At 35.5% G+C, this 17,196-nt stretch overlaps 1 long non-coding RNA gene across 1 annotated transcript; it reads right to left on the bottom strand.

The window, feature by feature from the left end:
* Positions 1–7,858: 7,858 nt before the first annotated feature.
* On the bottom strand, positions 7,859–10,746 carry LOC128655537 (uncharacterized). Its single transcript, XR_008401840.1, has 3 exons — positions 10,623–10,746; positions 8,254–8,337; positions 7,859–7,964 (listed from the first exon to the last, which is right to left on the bottom strand). It is a non-coding gene; the product is annotated as an uncharacterized LOC128655537 (long non-coding RNA).
* Positions 10,747–17,196: the final 6,450 nt, after the last annotated feature.

Genomic DNA, 17,196 nt, shown 5'->3' with positions numbered 1-17,196 from the left:
TTTTCGGCCATTACATACTCTTGGCATCTTCCATAACAAAAAGATCATCAGAACTCCATATTTTGTTATGTAATTTTACCTTTTTTGACAAACATTTAGTCATATTACGTGTCAGGTCAGTGTAAACAAGAGCTGAGTGTCTGAGTGTGGTTATATATGTGTGTTTTTTTGGGTGTCTGAGTGTGTTTCTGTGTTAGTGTATGTGTGTTACTACCTTTACAAACTTTTTCAAGTTTGAGGGCACACATTTTAGACATTTGGCCAAAAACTGCACAGGTCAAGGGGGGGCGATAATTGGTTTAGCAAGCAGGGTCTAGTGGCTGCCCTGGCAGCAGGCTACAGCTCGTCTTTAGTCTCTCATTATTTTTTAAAGAAAATATAGTTCAGAAAAGAATTAGCAGTGGTTGATAGTACCTGACACAATGTGCAGCCATTTGATCTGAAGGAAGGAACATCTGTTGCTGTGTCTAGAGATTTTGAGGGGCAAAAATAAAAAGATAAAAATATGTACTTGGAAGAGAAAAATGTTTTTAAATCAAGGAGACCTCAAAAAAACAATAACATGGTGCTTATTACAGAGGGGTGTATTCAGAAAGGCCAAATGTGCCAAGGTGGTAGTTGTTGGATCAAATGGTGTAAGCTATTTGGGGTAAAATGCAGTGATACCTAAAAGTAGAGGTAAACGAGAGTGATTATGGCTAAAGCGAGTCTAATGTGCAGGAAGTTCAAGGATGGCATCTAAAGTCTCAGTAACACGTGAAGATTAGTGGACTGAGAAACAAGCAGAATAGAAGTTTTAAACACACCTGTTGAAGAACTGAAAAAAACACCCACTAGTGATACATAGATGGGGTATATCTTTATTCTGAATGACAGTTTATTTTGCATTGCTTTTTTAAATTTTTATTATTGCACAATATCTTTCTTTGTGTAAATATAAAGTAAAGGCTTTTGCATATATTACTGCTTATAAATTGTATGTATATTATGTGTAATTAGTAGAAAAAAATATGTTCTTATGTAAGTTTTAATTTTGTATATATCGCTCACCTAATAATATATACAATTATACTGATATTAAATTAGAGATTTGTTCTTAAGATTTTTTTATATATATAAAATGCATTAAATAATATATTTGGATAAACAAAACAAAACTAGGTGATGCACATTATTGATCTTGAAAAGGTAAGTTATGTGGCTGAAGAGTGTAGATCTATGTTTTACAACTTTCAAGTATTTTACATATCAGATTGGAATTTTTAGATATCTCCTTTTTAGTATACATTTTTAGGGTGCTATGTTTGTATTTCTTCTTGACGGATTTTATAAGATCTGGAGTGTTTAGGAAAGGAGATAATACCAAAGACAGCAAAAATAAAAACAACCCTTTGTTTTCTGTGTCAGATTATTTGATAAGACGCTGAATAGACAGACAGGTGGGGTCACACTATCAAAGATATAGTACATTTATTAAAGGGACAGTTCATCCAAATAATGTTTTATTTTTAATTGAAAGTACTTGATTATTAACATATGACAGACTGAAACAATAAATACAAATGTTTACCTTTATTTTTTTTTACTACGCTGAATTTCAACATGCTTGTCTATACCCTTGCTTGCCATATTAATACTGTACGTACATTTAGCCCTAAATTGCATCGCTGTTGTGACCCGTCCTCAATATGATGTCACCCAGAAGTGTGAACACACATGAGCACTGCATAAAAGCGCGTCCATGTTCTACATTGCATATTTATTTTGCTAGTGCCCGGAATTGTTGAGCGGATTCAGAAGACAGCACTTCAGTATAATCTTTATACTGAAGATAAGTAGATCCTTATATGATCCCTGTTAGCACCATGGATTGAAACTGTCAGCAGTGCTGGTACAATTGTATATTAGGAATTACGGGGAGAAGTCTACTGTCAATTGCGGCTAAAAATATATAGTACATTACGGGGACAAGTGATCATTGGTTTGTACTGTCAGTTGCAGATAAAAATATATGGTACATTACGTGGACAAGTGATCATTGGTTCGTATTGTCAATTGTGGCTAAAAATATGTGGTACATTATGGGGACAAGTGATCATTGGTTTGTACTGTCAAGTAGCGTTACGTGAGGGCTATGGGAGATAACCTGAAGCTGTGTATGAATTTCAAAATACACTGATGACCGTAATTCCCGTACTGTACTATACACTTTGAGCTGCAATTGACAGTACAACCAATGATCACTTGTCCCCGTAATGTACTATATATTTTTAGCTGCAATTGATAGTACAACCAATGATCGCTTATCCCCCTAATGTACTTTATATTTTTAGCCGCAATTGACAGTACAAACCAATGATCACTTGTCCCCGTAATGTACCATATATTTTTAGCCACAACTGATAGTACAGTACAACCAATGATCACTTGTCCCCGTAATGAACTATATATTTTTAGCCGCAATTGACAGTACAAACCAATGAACACTTGCTACTGTAATGTACCATATATTTTTAGTCGCAATAGACAGTAGACTTCTACACGTAATTCCTAATATACAATTGTACCCGCACTGCTGACAGTTGGAAATGTACTTGGATTCCTTTGAAACGTGCCCCCGTCACGTGCGCACGCTCCCTTTATGTAGAGAACACGCTTCTCTTCTATTTAGCATGCAATTAAATAAAGCTATTTGATAGGCCAAGGGGCAGGGTTACACATTTTGGAAGCACAACCCTTTTATCAGGGTGTTCCGGGGTTGCTGAGCAGAAAGGCTAAGAAGCAAACTAAAAAGTAAAAAATATGCCATATTGAACTAAATAAGAAAAAACAGTGTTCTCCTTTCCTTTTAATCATACTGCGATAATCATGCTAAATAACACCATTTAAATTGAGTGAACTGGTCCTTTAATTCTGTTTTTTACAGGTCGTCATTATATAAAGTTTTAAATACCCATCTGTCTGAATTTTTAATTAGGAGGTCCCTATAGTTGGTACTGTTCATTGATTTTTATTGTATGTGTTTTCTCAGTGTTTTTTCTTGATTGTGTAATTTATGTTTATGATTAACATTTATTAAATGTACCTTGTGACGGACTCCGGCTACCCAGACCGGGTAGCTCCGCCAGAAGGGTCCTTCCTATACCTGGAACCTGCCGCTATGTATCAGAGCCAAGTTATTATAGCAGAGCCCACACAAATAACCAGACAGAACCAGTATTCAGGTGAAACAAAGAACAACTTTATTGTGGAAACACACTGCTTATATACACAACCACATCTTGATAAGGAGTCTTATCAGACCCCCAGATCTCCCGCCATTCCCGCCCCTCAAGACAGGCTGGCATCACCCATAGTCTACATTGTCTTACAAAGTCCCAGTGGTACAGAGGTGGCTATTCCAGGGTGACCCCAGGGGAGCGGCGGCACTTCCAGGGTGTCGTTGGTAAGCCCTCGGTCTCCAGATTCTACAGTCTAAAAAGTGACGTGATCCATGGCTGGGGAGCGGAGCTACAGTTGATCAAACGTACACAGGGAAGGCCATGGGGAAATAGAAGTTGTAGGGGGGTCTGGAACTCCCAGTTCCCAAGGGAGTTCCCCTCTGGCAATCACCCCACCTCTTTCCCTCCCTAGGGGGTACCAATGCCCAAAAGAGTGGAGCTCTGGGGTAATGGGTCGCTGAAACAACCTGGTGTGAATGTTATCGGTTATTCAGGGAAGCACGGCCGGCCAGTAGTTTCAGGAACCCGGACGGCCGGAGAGGTTCTGGTCGGTCAGAGATCAGCTCTTCTGTGAGGATGTGAAAAACACAAAACAAGTAAACCAAACATCTGGGAGATTGAAAATTTTCTCAAAAGTCCAAATCCGGTGAGAATAGGGGACCAGGTTTTAGGAGGTGGGGGTTTGACCTTGGCAGCCTGGTATCCATGACATACCTATTACACCATCTTTAGCACTTGGATTGTGCAGCATATTCTTTTTTATTGCATAGTCTTTTAGTATTAGTGAAGAGAAGGACCTCACTTGGTGTTTTTGCTGTTTGATACCGGAATAGCGCAGATTACTTATTGTCTTGGATTGTTTCTGTTCAGGAGCTGCAATGCTTGAGATTCCCAAGAGGTACATTAAACATATAGGACCAGATTAGAAATTCAGCAATATAATAAATTACAGTCAATTTGGTCATTGATTAACAGACTTGTTTTCTGCAGTAAAATTAATCTATTCCATACTTATAATGGGAAAGGCTAGTTAGTGTGCTAGTCACATCTACCTTGCTATTATAAGTCGAACGTTGTGTGCTCAATGCATGAGATAATCTACTTGAAAAATTGCTTTTCAAATCTAATGTAAAGTGTTGTCACTAGTGGCAACAGTCTCAACCAGCTCTAAAGTTGACATAACCCCACCTTAAAAAAAACATTAGACACCACAATGCATTAAACATCTAAACCCCCCCCCCCCAAGTTAACCCCCAACTGATTTAAACCCTAAACTGCCACAGCTCCTAATTCAAACCACCACCACAAAAAAAAACTAACACTCTACAACCCCCAATTCAAAAACTCACATGGTTAAAAACCTCTAGACCACCACAAGCCCCAATGCAATCCAGCCATGTGGCTAAAAAACCCCACCATTATCAACCCCAAATTAAAAACAAGCCTATAGTTTTAATCCCCATAACCACTAAACAGCCATACTGCAAAATCACCCTACCTAAAATGACCACCAAGCCCCTTCCCACCGCAGACCCCCAACCAATGTTCCCTCTATTTTTTTTTTAAAGCTGTGCGGACCTGCTACTGCTCTGAGCAAAAAATGTTTACCCGACCTGACGACTGGGCAGCACCAGCACTTAAATATTATATAATACTAAATATTCAATGAAATAAAACGACAATATGTATACTTTTTAAAAACAATTTTTATTTAGGTTTTATTAATAAGACTGTACTGTATATCACAGATCAGCACGCTGTGAAATCCACCATGATTCACACCATGCCTTCAAATTAGCATTTCATTTAGTAAATTATATCTTAACATATGCACATTCATTTTCTAAATCTTTACTGATCTTAAAGGGACACTGAACCCAACTTTTTTCTTTTGTGATTCAAATAGAGCATGCAATTTTAAGCAACGTTCTAATTTACTCCTATTATCAATTTTTCTTCATTCTCTTTCTACCTTTATTTGAAAAAAGAATGTATCTAAGCATTTTTTGGTTCAGTACTATGGAAAGCACTTTTTTATTGGTGCATGAATTTATTTTTGCTTTTAAATCTTAGCTGAGAGCTTGTAAGTGAGTGCTGGACTTTCTCTGTGTGTTGTATTAATTTGTTTTGTAATTTTCCCTATGGTTCTTGCACCCAGACCTGTCTGGGGTTAACTCTGTGATTCTGGGGACAGCACAGCTTCCTGTGAGTGCCGGTGAGCACCCAGGGCTGAGCATGTTGCAGGGTCATGGGATGTGTGTACCCGGTCCGGTATGAGAGTGCAGTCCCCTTCCGTGTTTTGTGTATGTCTAGGGTGATTACATAAGCCTGTGCACCCTTCCCTTGTTCCCAGTTTGTTTGGATTTAAGAGCTTGCATTGTGTGGCTGTTTTAGGGTCCCAGGTATTGGAAAGGACCTTGATGTGGTACCTGGGCTTGTCCCATTTGGCCAGATGCGGTAACTAACCTTTCCATTTTTGCTTTTAAATCTTAGCTGAGAGCTTGTAAGTGAGTGCTGGACTTTCTCTGTGTGTTGTATTAATTTGTTTTGTATTTTCCCTATGTTACTTGCACCCAGACCTGTCTGGGGTTAACTGCCTGTGACTTTGGGGACAGCACAGCTTCCTGTGAGTGCCAGTGAGAACCCAGGGCTGAGCATGTTGCAGGGTCATGGGATGTGTACCCGGTCCGGTATGAGTGCAGTCCCCTTCCGTGTTTTCTAGGGTGATTACATAAGCCTGTGCACCCTTCCCTTGTTCCCAGGCTGTTTAGATTTGAGAGCTTGCATTGTGTGGCTGTTTTAGGGTCCCAGATATTGGAAAGGACCTTGACGTGGTACTTGGGCTTGTCCCATTTGGCCAGATGCGGTAACTAACCTTTCCATTTTTGCTTTTAAATCTTAGCTGAGAGCTTGTGAGTGCTGGAGTTTCTCTGTGTGTTTTATATATATATATATATATATATATATATATATATATATATTAAAAAAAAAACACATATGCACATTCATTTTCTAAAACGTTACTGATCTTAAAGGGATACTGAACCCAAATTTCGTGATTCAGATAGAGCATGCAATTTTAAGCAAATTTCTAATTTACTCCTATTATCAATTTTTCTTGATTCTCTTGCTATCTTTATTTGAAAAAGAATGCATCTCAGCTTTATTTTTGGTTCGGACCTATGGAAAGCACTTTTTTATTGGTGGATTATTTTATCCACCAATCAGCAAGAAGAACCCAGGTTGTTCACCAAAAATGGGCCAGCATCTAAACTTACATTCTTGCATTTCAAATAAAGATACCAAGAGAATGAAGAAAATGTGATAATAGGAGTAAATTAGAAAGTTGTTTAAAATTTCATGCTCTATCTGAATCACAAAATAAAAAATTTGGGTTCAGTGTCCCTTTAAGAACTACTCATTACAGGCTACTGGTCTCAAAATAAATTAAATAAGTTGATGATAGATTTGGAATCCCTACAGCTAGCTCAGACCCTGGGTATACAATAATTCTTCTCATACCCAAAGTCAGCACTAATTACTTCATGATGTCTGATGTATTCAATGTCCAGATCAATTATAAATTCTAATTGTATTTGGAAAGCAGTAGGGTGGCCCCAAAATACACAACACAGAGAATTTTCAATTTTTTTCCCTCCATATTAAATGACCCCCAATAGGTATGATTCATCTTTTGGTAATATAAGTTGACACAATTGCTAATGTATAGATAAAGCTGTATAGATGTAGGGGGAGATAGCTTTTATGGGCTCGATTTATCAAACTTTGTTCAAGATCGCCTTTCAGTTCTCCGACAAGTACTCTGCATATCGCCATCGGATAGGCGCACATGTGCGCCATTATTTATCATAAAATGGGTCGTATTTCTACGTTACTTTCCCAAGGCGAGATGTGGCGTGATATTGATAAATCTCGCCGTTATTCGTATTAGTTAAATTAAAGCGCATATTAGAAATAAATGTGAATTATTATTGATTACATTTTAATATACATAAATAAAAATTTGTATTGTTCAATTATACTTCCTTATGTATTCAATTTTACAAATTAGATGTATATAACTACAGTGTTTTTCAATAAACACAAACTTTATTTATATTTCCGATATTCGATAAAAATTTCATCATATTATCACATTCTCTCACATATCAATCTCTGAAGGGATAGAAGTTCAATGGTAACAAATATGTAATGCTGAAAATACCACAATTGTTTGATATCTACTTTATTATTTGTTGTATCAATGTTTATATTATTTAAGAAAGAACATCAAGATGTATTAACTGTTGAACAACTTATATAAACATGTGCTTATGTATTGCAAAGATATAACCCAACTCTTCGATGTAACCCAACTGTTATATTTATTACCCCCCCCAACACTAATTGCGCTTTTTTCTTTATTTTTACAATAAAATAATTATTAACTTTTTTAGATGAAATAAACACACAGACAACTCAAAAATTATATTGTAACAGCAATCGATTTATTGATAACAAATAATAAAAACATTTTTTTTTTCATAAAATAAATAAATAAATAATGTTATTTCCACATGAAAAGAAATAGAATGCTTTGCTTTATTGTTTATAATTAAAAAGATTGATATTTTTCTCTTAAGTTTTGCACTTTTATGTATGTCCTCATCAAATTATTTCCAACTTCCAGCATTGTATCCAAAATTTCTTTTTCATTGATAGTTATTTCTTGATCTTCAGGCACTGTACCAATGAGAAAAAGAAAAAAGTTATATTAAGGAACATGTCATCAATTGAATACATTTCTGTTCAGTATTAAAAGATAAATAGTGTTTTATCTAATACTAACAAGAAATACAGACAATGACTAATATCTTGTTAGAAGGTTTTATCTACACCTCTCTTGTTATTTAAAAGCATGTAATCTTGATAATACTGTGAACACGCACATGCATCTTTTGTTCCACACAATACTGACAATTGCAATTGAATTTCATAAAGCTAAAGATTGTTATGATACAAAAGAACTCACTCCAATCATAGCATTGCGTTGAATTGGATGAATTTGATTGTTGCTCTTCTTCATGTTCAAGGTTCTGTCCTTCATCTTGAATAGCTGTAAGACATACAAATTAATCAGAACAGGAATAGTTATTTAATAGAACAATGCTGATTGAAATCCATATATCTTTTAAAGTTATATTTTATTAAAAATAATGACATAAGATCAGGAGTGACTGAATAGACATATGAACCTACATAAATTGTCTTGTGGTTGCTCGCTATTTGGAGAATCTTGCATCATGTTATTATTTTCCTCTTCAACAATTATTTCTTCAATGGCATTTTGGTTTGGATCTTCTTCAATCATGTCTATAATATGATTATAGTCATTAACTAGTAGACATGTGCACCGCTAAAAAATTCGGTTCGTTTTCGGTTCGGATCGATTCGGACTTTTCGAATTTCATTTCGGATCGAATCTGATTCGGCAAAATTTGAATAAATTCGTTTCGGATTTATTCAGATCCGAATAAATTCGTTTCGGATTTATTCGGATTCGGCTGAATTCGGTTCTATTCCGTTCCGAAATTCGGTATGTTTTTAGTACACTAACACCCATTTAGTACACTAAGTCACTAACACCCATAAACTACCTATGAACCACTAAACCGAGGCCCCCCCACATCGCAAACCCTATAATAACATTATTTAACCCCTAATCTGCCGATCGGATATCGCCGCCGCCTACATTATAGCTATTAACCCCTAATCTGCTGTCCCTAACACCGCCGACCCCTACATTATAGTTATTAACCCCTAATCTGCCCCCCCCAACGTCGCCGCAATCTAACTACAAGTATTAACCCCTAATCTGCCGACCCGATATCGCCGCCGCCTACATTATAACTATTAACCCCTAATCTGCTGTCCCTAACACCGCCGACCCCTACATTATAGTTATTAACCCCTAATCTGCCCCCCCCAACGTCGCCGCAATCTAACTACAAGTATTAACCCCTAATCTGCCGACCCGATATCGCCGCCGCCTACATTATAACTATTAACCCCTAATCTGCTGTCCCTAACACCGCCGACCCCTACATTATAGTTATTAACCCCTAATCTGCCTCCCCCCAACGTCGCCACAATCTAACTACAAGTATTAACCCCTAATCTGCCGACCGCAAATCGCCGCCACTATAATAAATGTATTAACCCCTAAACCGCCGCACTCCCGCCTCGCAAACACTATAATACATTTTATTAACCCCTAATCTGCCCTCCCTAACATCGCCGCCACCTACCTACAGTTATTAACCCCTAATCTCCCGCCCCCATCGTCGCCGCTACTATAATAAGGTTATTAACCCCTAAACCTAAATCTAACCCTAACACTAACACCCCCTAACTTAAATATAATTTAAATAAAACGAAATAAATTTACTATAGTTAAATAAATGAATCCTATTTAAAACTAAAGACTTACCTGTAAAATAAACCCTAAGATAGCTGCAATATAACTAATAGTTACATTGTAGCTATTTTAGCATTTATTTTTATTTTACAGGCAACTTTGTATTTATTTTAACTAGGTACAATAGTTATTAAATAGTTAATAACTATTTAATAACTACCTAGCTAAAATAAATACAAATTTACCTGTAAAATAAATCCTAACCTAAGTTACAATTACACCTAACACTACACTATCATTAAATTAACTAAATAAATGAATCATATTTAAAACAAAATACTTACCTGTAAAATAAACCCTAATATAGCTGCAATATAACTAATAATTACATTGTAGCTATTTTAGCATTTATATTTATTTTACAGGCAACTTTGTATTTATTTTAACTAGGTACAATAGCTATTAAATAGATATTGACTATTTAATAGCTACCTAGTTAAAATAATTACAAAATTACCTGTAAAATAAATCCTAACCTAAGTTACAATTAAACCTAACACTACACTGTCATTAAATAAATTAACTACAAGTACCTACAATTATCTACAATTAAATAAACTAAAGTACAAAACCCCCCCACTAAATTACAAAAAAAACCAAACACTAAATTACAAAAAATAAAAAAATATTACAAGAATTTTAAACTAATTACACCTAATCTAAGCCCCCTAATAAAATAACAAAGCCCCCCAAAATAAAAAAATGCCCTACCCTATACTAAATTACAAAAGTTAACAGCTCTATTACCTTACCAGCCCTGAACAGGGCCCTTTGCGGGGCATGCCCCAAAGAAAACAGCTCTTTTGCCTGTAAAAAAAAACACAATCCCCCCCCCACATTACAACCCACCACCCACATACCCCTACTCTAACCCAAACCCCCCTTAAATAAACCTAACACTACCCCCCTGAAGATCTCCCTACCTTGAGTCGTGTTCACCCAGCCGGGCCGAAGTCTTCATCCGATGGGGCAGAAGAGGACATCCAGACCGGCAGAAGTCTTCATCCAAGCGGGGCAAGAAGAGGTCTTCCATCCATCATACAAGTACCAAAATACAAACAAACACTAAATTACAAAAAATAATAAAATATTAAAAAAATGTAAACTAATTACACCTAATCTAAGCCCCCTACTAGCTATTAATATAGCTTCAATATAACTAATAGTTACATTGTAGCTATTTTAGGATTTATATTTATTTTACAGGCAACTTTGTATTTATTTTAACTAGGTACAATAGCTATTAAATAGTTAATAACTATTTAATAACTACCTAGCTAAAATAAATACAAATTTACCTGTAAAATAAATCATAACCTAAGTTACAATTACACCTAACACTACACTATCATTAAATTTACTAAATAAATGAATCCTATATAAAACTAAAGACTTACCTGTAAAATAAACCCTAATATAGCTGCAATATAACTAATAGTTACATTGTAGCTATTTTAGCATTTATATTTATTGTACAGGCAACTTTGTATTCATTTTAACTAGGTTCAATAGCTATTAAATAGATACTGACTATTTAATAGCTACCTAGTTAAAATAATTACAAAATTACCTGTAAAATAAATCCTAACCTAAGTTACAATTAAACCTAACACTACACTATCATTAAATAAATTAACTACAAGTACCTACAATTAAATACAATTAAAAAAACTAAACTAAAGTACAAACCCCCGCCCACTAAATTACAAAAAATAAAAAAAATATTACAAGAATTTTAAACTAATTACACCTAATCTAAGCCCCCTAATAAAATAACAAAGCCCCCCAAAATAAAAAAAGTGCCCTACCCTATACTAAATTACAAAAGTTAACAGCTCTATTACCTTACCAGCCCTGAACAGGGCCCTTTGCGGGGCATGCCCCAAAGAAAACAGCTCTTTTGCCTGTAAAAAAAAAACACAACCCCCCCCCCCACATTACAACCCACCACCCACATACCCCTACTCTAACCCAAACCCCCCTTAAATAAACCTAACACTACCCCCCTGAAGATCTCCCTACCTTGAGTCGTGTTCACCCAGCCGGGCCGAAGTCTTCATCCGATGGGGCAGAAGAGGACATCCAGACCGGCAGAAGTCTTCATCCAAGCGGGGCAAGAAGAGGTCTTCCATCCATCAGAAAAGTACAAAAAAACAAACAAACACTAAATTAGCAAAAATAATAAAATATTACAATAATTTTAAACTAATTACACCTAATCTAAGCCCCCTACTAGCTATTAATATAGCTACAATATAACTAATAGTTACATTGTAGCTATTTTAGGATTTATATTTATTTTACAGGCAACTTTGTATTTATTTTAACTAGGTACAATAGCTATTAAATAGTTAATAACTACTTAGCTAAAATAAATACAAATTTACCTGTAAAATAAACCCTAACCTAAGTTACAATTACACCTAACACTACACTGTCATTAAATTAACTAAATAAATTAATCCTATATAAAACTAAATACTTACCTGTAAAATAAACCCTAATATAGCTACAATATAACTAATAGTTACATTGTAGCTATTTTAGCATTTATATTTATTTTACAGGCAACTTTGTATTTATTTTAACTAGGTACAATAGCTATTAAATAGATATTTACTGTTTAATAGCTACCTAGTTAAAATAATTACAAAATTACCAGTAAAATAAATCCTAACCTAAGTTACTATTAAACCTAACACTACACTATCATTAAATAAATTAACTACAAGTACCTACAATTAAATACAATGAAATAAACTAAACTAAAGTACAAAAAAAACAAACACTAAATTACAAAAAATAAAAAAAATTACAAGAATTTTAAACTAATTACACCTAATCTAAGCCCCCTAATAAAATAACAAAGCCCCCCAAAATAAAAAAATGCCCTACCCTATACTAAATTACAAAAGTAATCAGCTCTATTACCTTACCAGCCCTTAAAAGGGCCTTTTGCGGGGGCATGCCCCAAAGAAAACAGCTCTTTTGCCTGTAAAAAAAAACACAATACCCCCCTCCACATTACAACCCACCACCCACATACCCCTACTCTAACCCAAACCCCCCTTAAATAAACCTAACACTACCCCCCTGAAGATCTCTCTACCGTGTCTTCACCCAGCGGGCCGAAGTCTTCATCCGATCGGGCAGAAGAGGACATCCAGACCGGCAGAAGTCTTCATCCAAGCGGGGCAAGAAGAGGTCTTCCATCCATCAGAAGTCTTGATCCAGGCGGCATCTTCTCTGTTCATCCATCCGGAGCGGAGCGGCAGCATCCTGAAGACATCCCACGCAGAGCATCCTCTTCTTTCTTGATCTGACGACTAGGTGACTGTACCTTTAAGTGACGTCATCCAAGATGGCGTCCCTTGAATTCCGATTGGCTGATAGGATTCTATCAGCCAATCGGAATTAAGGTAGGAAAAATCTGATTGGCTGATTCAATCAGCCAATCAGATTCAAGTTCAATCCGATTGGCTGATCCAATCAGCCAATCAGATTGAGCTCGCATTCTATTGGCTGATCGAGGTCAATCTGATTGGCTGATTCCATCAGCGAATCGGATTGAACTTGAATCTGATTGGCTGATTGAATCAGCCAATCAGATTTTTCCTACCTTAATTCCGATTGGCTGATAGAATCCTATCAGCCAATCGGAATTCAAGGGACGCCATCTTGGATGACGTCACTTAAAGGTACAGTCACCTAGTCGTCGGATCAAGAAAGAAGAGGATGCTCTGCGTGGGATGTCTTCAGGATGCTGCCACTCCGCTCCGGATGGATGAACAGAGAAGATGCCGCCTGGATCAAGACTTCTGATGGATGGAAGACCTCTTCTTGCCCCGCTTGGATGAAGACTTCTGCCGGTCTGGATGTCCTCTTCTGCCCGATCGGATGAAGACTTCGGCCCGCTGGGTGAAGACACGGTAGAGAGATCTTCAGGGGGGTAGTGTTAGGTTTATTTAAGGGGGGTTTGGGTTAGAGTAGGGGTATGTGGGTGGTGGGTTGTAATGTGGGGGGGGTATTGTGTTTTTTTTTACAGGCAAAAGAGCTGTTTTCTTTGGGGCATGCCCCGCAAAAGGCCCTGTTCAGGGCTGGTAAGGTAATAGAGCTGATTACTTTTGTAATTTAGTATAGGGTAGGGCATTTTTTTATTTTGGGGGGCTTTGTTATTTTATTAGGGGGCTTAGATTAGGTGTAATTAGTTTAAAATTCTTGTAATTTTTTTTATTTTTTGTAATTTAGTGTTTGTTTTTTTTTGTACTTTAGTTTAGTTTATTTCATTGTATTTAATTGTAGGTACTTGTAGTTAATTTATTTAATGATAGTGTAGTGTTAGGTTTAATAGTAACTTAGGTTAGGATTTATTTTACAGGTAATTTTGTAATTATTTTAACTAGGTAGCTATTAATTAGTCAATAACTATGTAATAGCTATTGTACCTAGTTAAAATAAATACAAAGTTGCCTGTAAAATAAATATAAATGCTAAAATAGCTACAATGTAACTATTAGTTATATTGTAGCTATATTAGGGTTTATTTTACAGGTAAGTATTTAGTTTTATATAGGATTAATTTATTTAGTTAATTTAATGACAGTGTAGTGTTAGGTGTAATTGTAACTTAGGTTAGGGTTTATTTTACAGGTAAATTTGTATTTATTTTAGCTAGGTAGTTATTAACTATTTAATAGCTATTGTACCTAGTTAAAATAAATACAAAGTTGCCTGTAAAATAAATATAAATCCTAAAATAGCTACAATGTAACTATTAGTTATATTGTAGCTATATTAATAGCTAGTAGGGGGCTTAGATTAGGTGTAATTAGTTTAAAATTATTGTAATATTTTATTATTTTTGCTAATTTAGTGTTTGTTTGTTTTTTTGTACTTTTCTGATGGATGGAAGACCTCTTCTTGCCCCGCTTGGATGAAGACTTCTGCCGGTCTGGATGTCCTCTTCTGCCCCATCGGATGAAGACTTCGGCCCGGCTGGGTGAACACGACTCAAGGTAGGGAGATCTTCAGGGGGGTAGTGTTAGGTTTATTTAAGGGGGGTTTGGGTTAGAGTAGGGGTATGTGGGTGGTGGGTTGTAATGTGGGGGGGGGGGGTTGTGTTTTTTTTTTTACAGGCAAAAGAGCTGTTTTCTTTGGGGCATGCCCCGCAAAGGGCCCTGTTCAGGGCTGGTAAGGTAATAGAGCTGTTAACTTTTGTAATTTAGTATAGGTTAGGGCATTTTTTTTATTTTGGGGGGCTTTGTTATTTTATTAGGGGGCTTAGATTAGGTGTAATTAGTTTAAAATTCTTGTAATATTTTTTTTATTTTTTGTAATTTAGTGGGCGGGGGTTTGTACTTTAGTTTAGTTTTTTTAATTGTATTTAATTGTAGGTACTTGTAGTTAATTTATTTAATGATAGTGTAGTGTTAGGTTTAATTGTAACTTAGGTTAGGATTTATTTTACAGGTAATTTTGTAATTATTTTAACTAGGTAGCTATTAAATAGTCAGTATCTATTTAATAGCTATTGAACCTAGTTAAAATGAATACAAAGTTGCCTGTACAATAAATATAAATGCTAAAATAGCTACAATGTAACTATTAGTTATATTGCAGCTATATTAGGGTTTATTTTACAGGTAAGTCTTTAGTTTTATATAGGATTCATTTATTTAGTTAATTTAATGATAGTGTAGTGTTAGGTGTAATTGTAACTTAGGTTATGATTTATTTTACAGGTAAATTTGTATTTATTTTAGCTAGGTAGTTATTAAATAGTTATTAACTATTTAAAAACTATTGTACCTAGTTAAAATAAATACAAAGTTGCCTGTAAAATACATATAAATCCTAAAATAGCTACAATGTAACTATTAGTTATATTGAAGCTATATTAATAGCTAGTAGGGGGCTTAGATTAGGTGTAATTAGTTTAAAATTATTGTAATATTTTATTATTTTTGGTAATTTAGTGTTTGTTTGTATTTTGGTACTTGTATGATGGATGGAAGACCTCTTCTTGCCCCGCTTGGATGAAGACTTCTGCCGGTCTGGATGTCCTCTTCTGCCCCATCGGATGAAGACTTCGTCCCGGCTGGGTGAACACGACTCAAGGTAGGGAGATCTTCAGGGGGGTAGTGTTAGGTTTATTTAAGGGGGGTTTGGGTTAGAGTAGGGGTATGTGGGTGGTGGGTTGTAATGTGGGGGGGGGATTGTGTTTTTTTTTTACAGGCAAAAGAGCTGTTTTCTTTGGGGCATGCCCCGCAAAGGGCCCTGTTCAGGGCTGGTAAGGTAATAGAGCTGTTAACTTTTGTAATTTAGTATAGGGTAGGGCATTTTTTTTTATTTTGGGGGGCTTTGTTATTTTATTAGGGGGCTTAAATTAGGTGTAATTAGTTTAAAATTCTTGTAATATTTTTTTATTTTTTGTAATTTAGTGTTTTTTTTTTTTTGTAATTTAGTGGGGGGGTTTTGTACTTTAGTTTATTTAATTGTAGATAATTGTAGGTACTTGTAGTTAATTTATTTAATGACAGTGTAGTGTTAGGTTTAATTGTAACTTAGGTTAGGATTTATTTTACAGGTAATTTTGTAATTATTTTAACTAGGTAGCTATTAATTAGTCAATAACTATTTAATAGCTTTTGTACCTAGTTAAAATAAATACAAAGTTGCCTGTAAAATAAATATAAATGCTAAAATAGCTACAATGTAACTATTAGTTATATTGCAGCTATCTTAGGGTTTATTTTACAGGTAAGTATTTAGTTTTAAATAGGAATCATTTATTTAGTTAATTTAATGATAGTGTAGTGTTAGGTGTTATTGTAACTTAGGTTAGGATTTATTTTACAGGTAAATTTGTATTTATTTTAACTAGGTAGCTATTAAATAGTTATTAACTATTTAATAACTATTGTACCTAGTTAAAATAAATACAAAGTTGCCTGTAAAATAAAAATAAATGCTAAAATAGCTACAATGTAACTATTAGTTATATTGCAGCTATCTTAGGGTTTATTTTACAGGTAAGTCTTTAGTTTTAAATAGGATTCATTTATTTAACTATAGTAAACTTATTTCGTTTTATTTAAATTATATTTAAGTTAGGGGGTGTTAGTGTTAGGGTTAGATTTAGGTTTAGGGGTTAATAACCTTATTATAGTAGCGGCGACGATGGGGGCGGGAGATTAGGGGTTAATAATTGTAGGTAGGTGGCGGCGATGTTAGGGAGGGCAGATTAGGGGTTAATAAAATGTATTATAGTGTTTGCGAGGCGGGAGTGCGGCGGTTTAGGGGTTAATACATTTATTATAGTGGCGGCGATTTGCGGTCGGCAGATTAGGGGTTAATACTTGTAGTTAGATTGTGGCGACGTTGGGGGGAGGCAGATTAGGGGTTAATAACTATAATGTAGGGGTCGGCGGTGTTAGGGACAGCAGATTAGGGGTTAATAGTTATAATTTTAGGTTGCGGCGATATCAGGTCGGCAGA

Source organism: Bombina bombina, chromosome 4 (assembly GCF_027579735.1).
Source record: "Bombina bombina isolate aBomBom1 chromosome 4, aBomBom1.pri, whole genome shotgun sequence".
Classification (NCBI taxonomy): Eukaryota; Metazoa; Chordata; class Amphibia; order Anura; family Bombinatoridae; genus Bombina; species Bombina bombina.
Note: the sequence above shows the minus strand (reverse complement) of the source record. Positions and strands in the feature narration are given on the sequence as shown.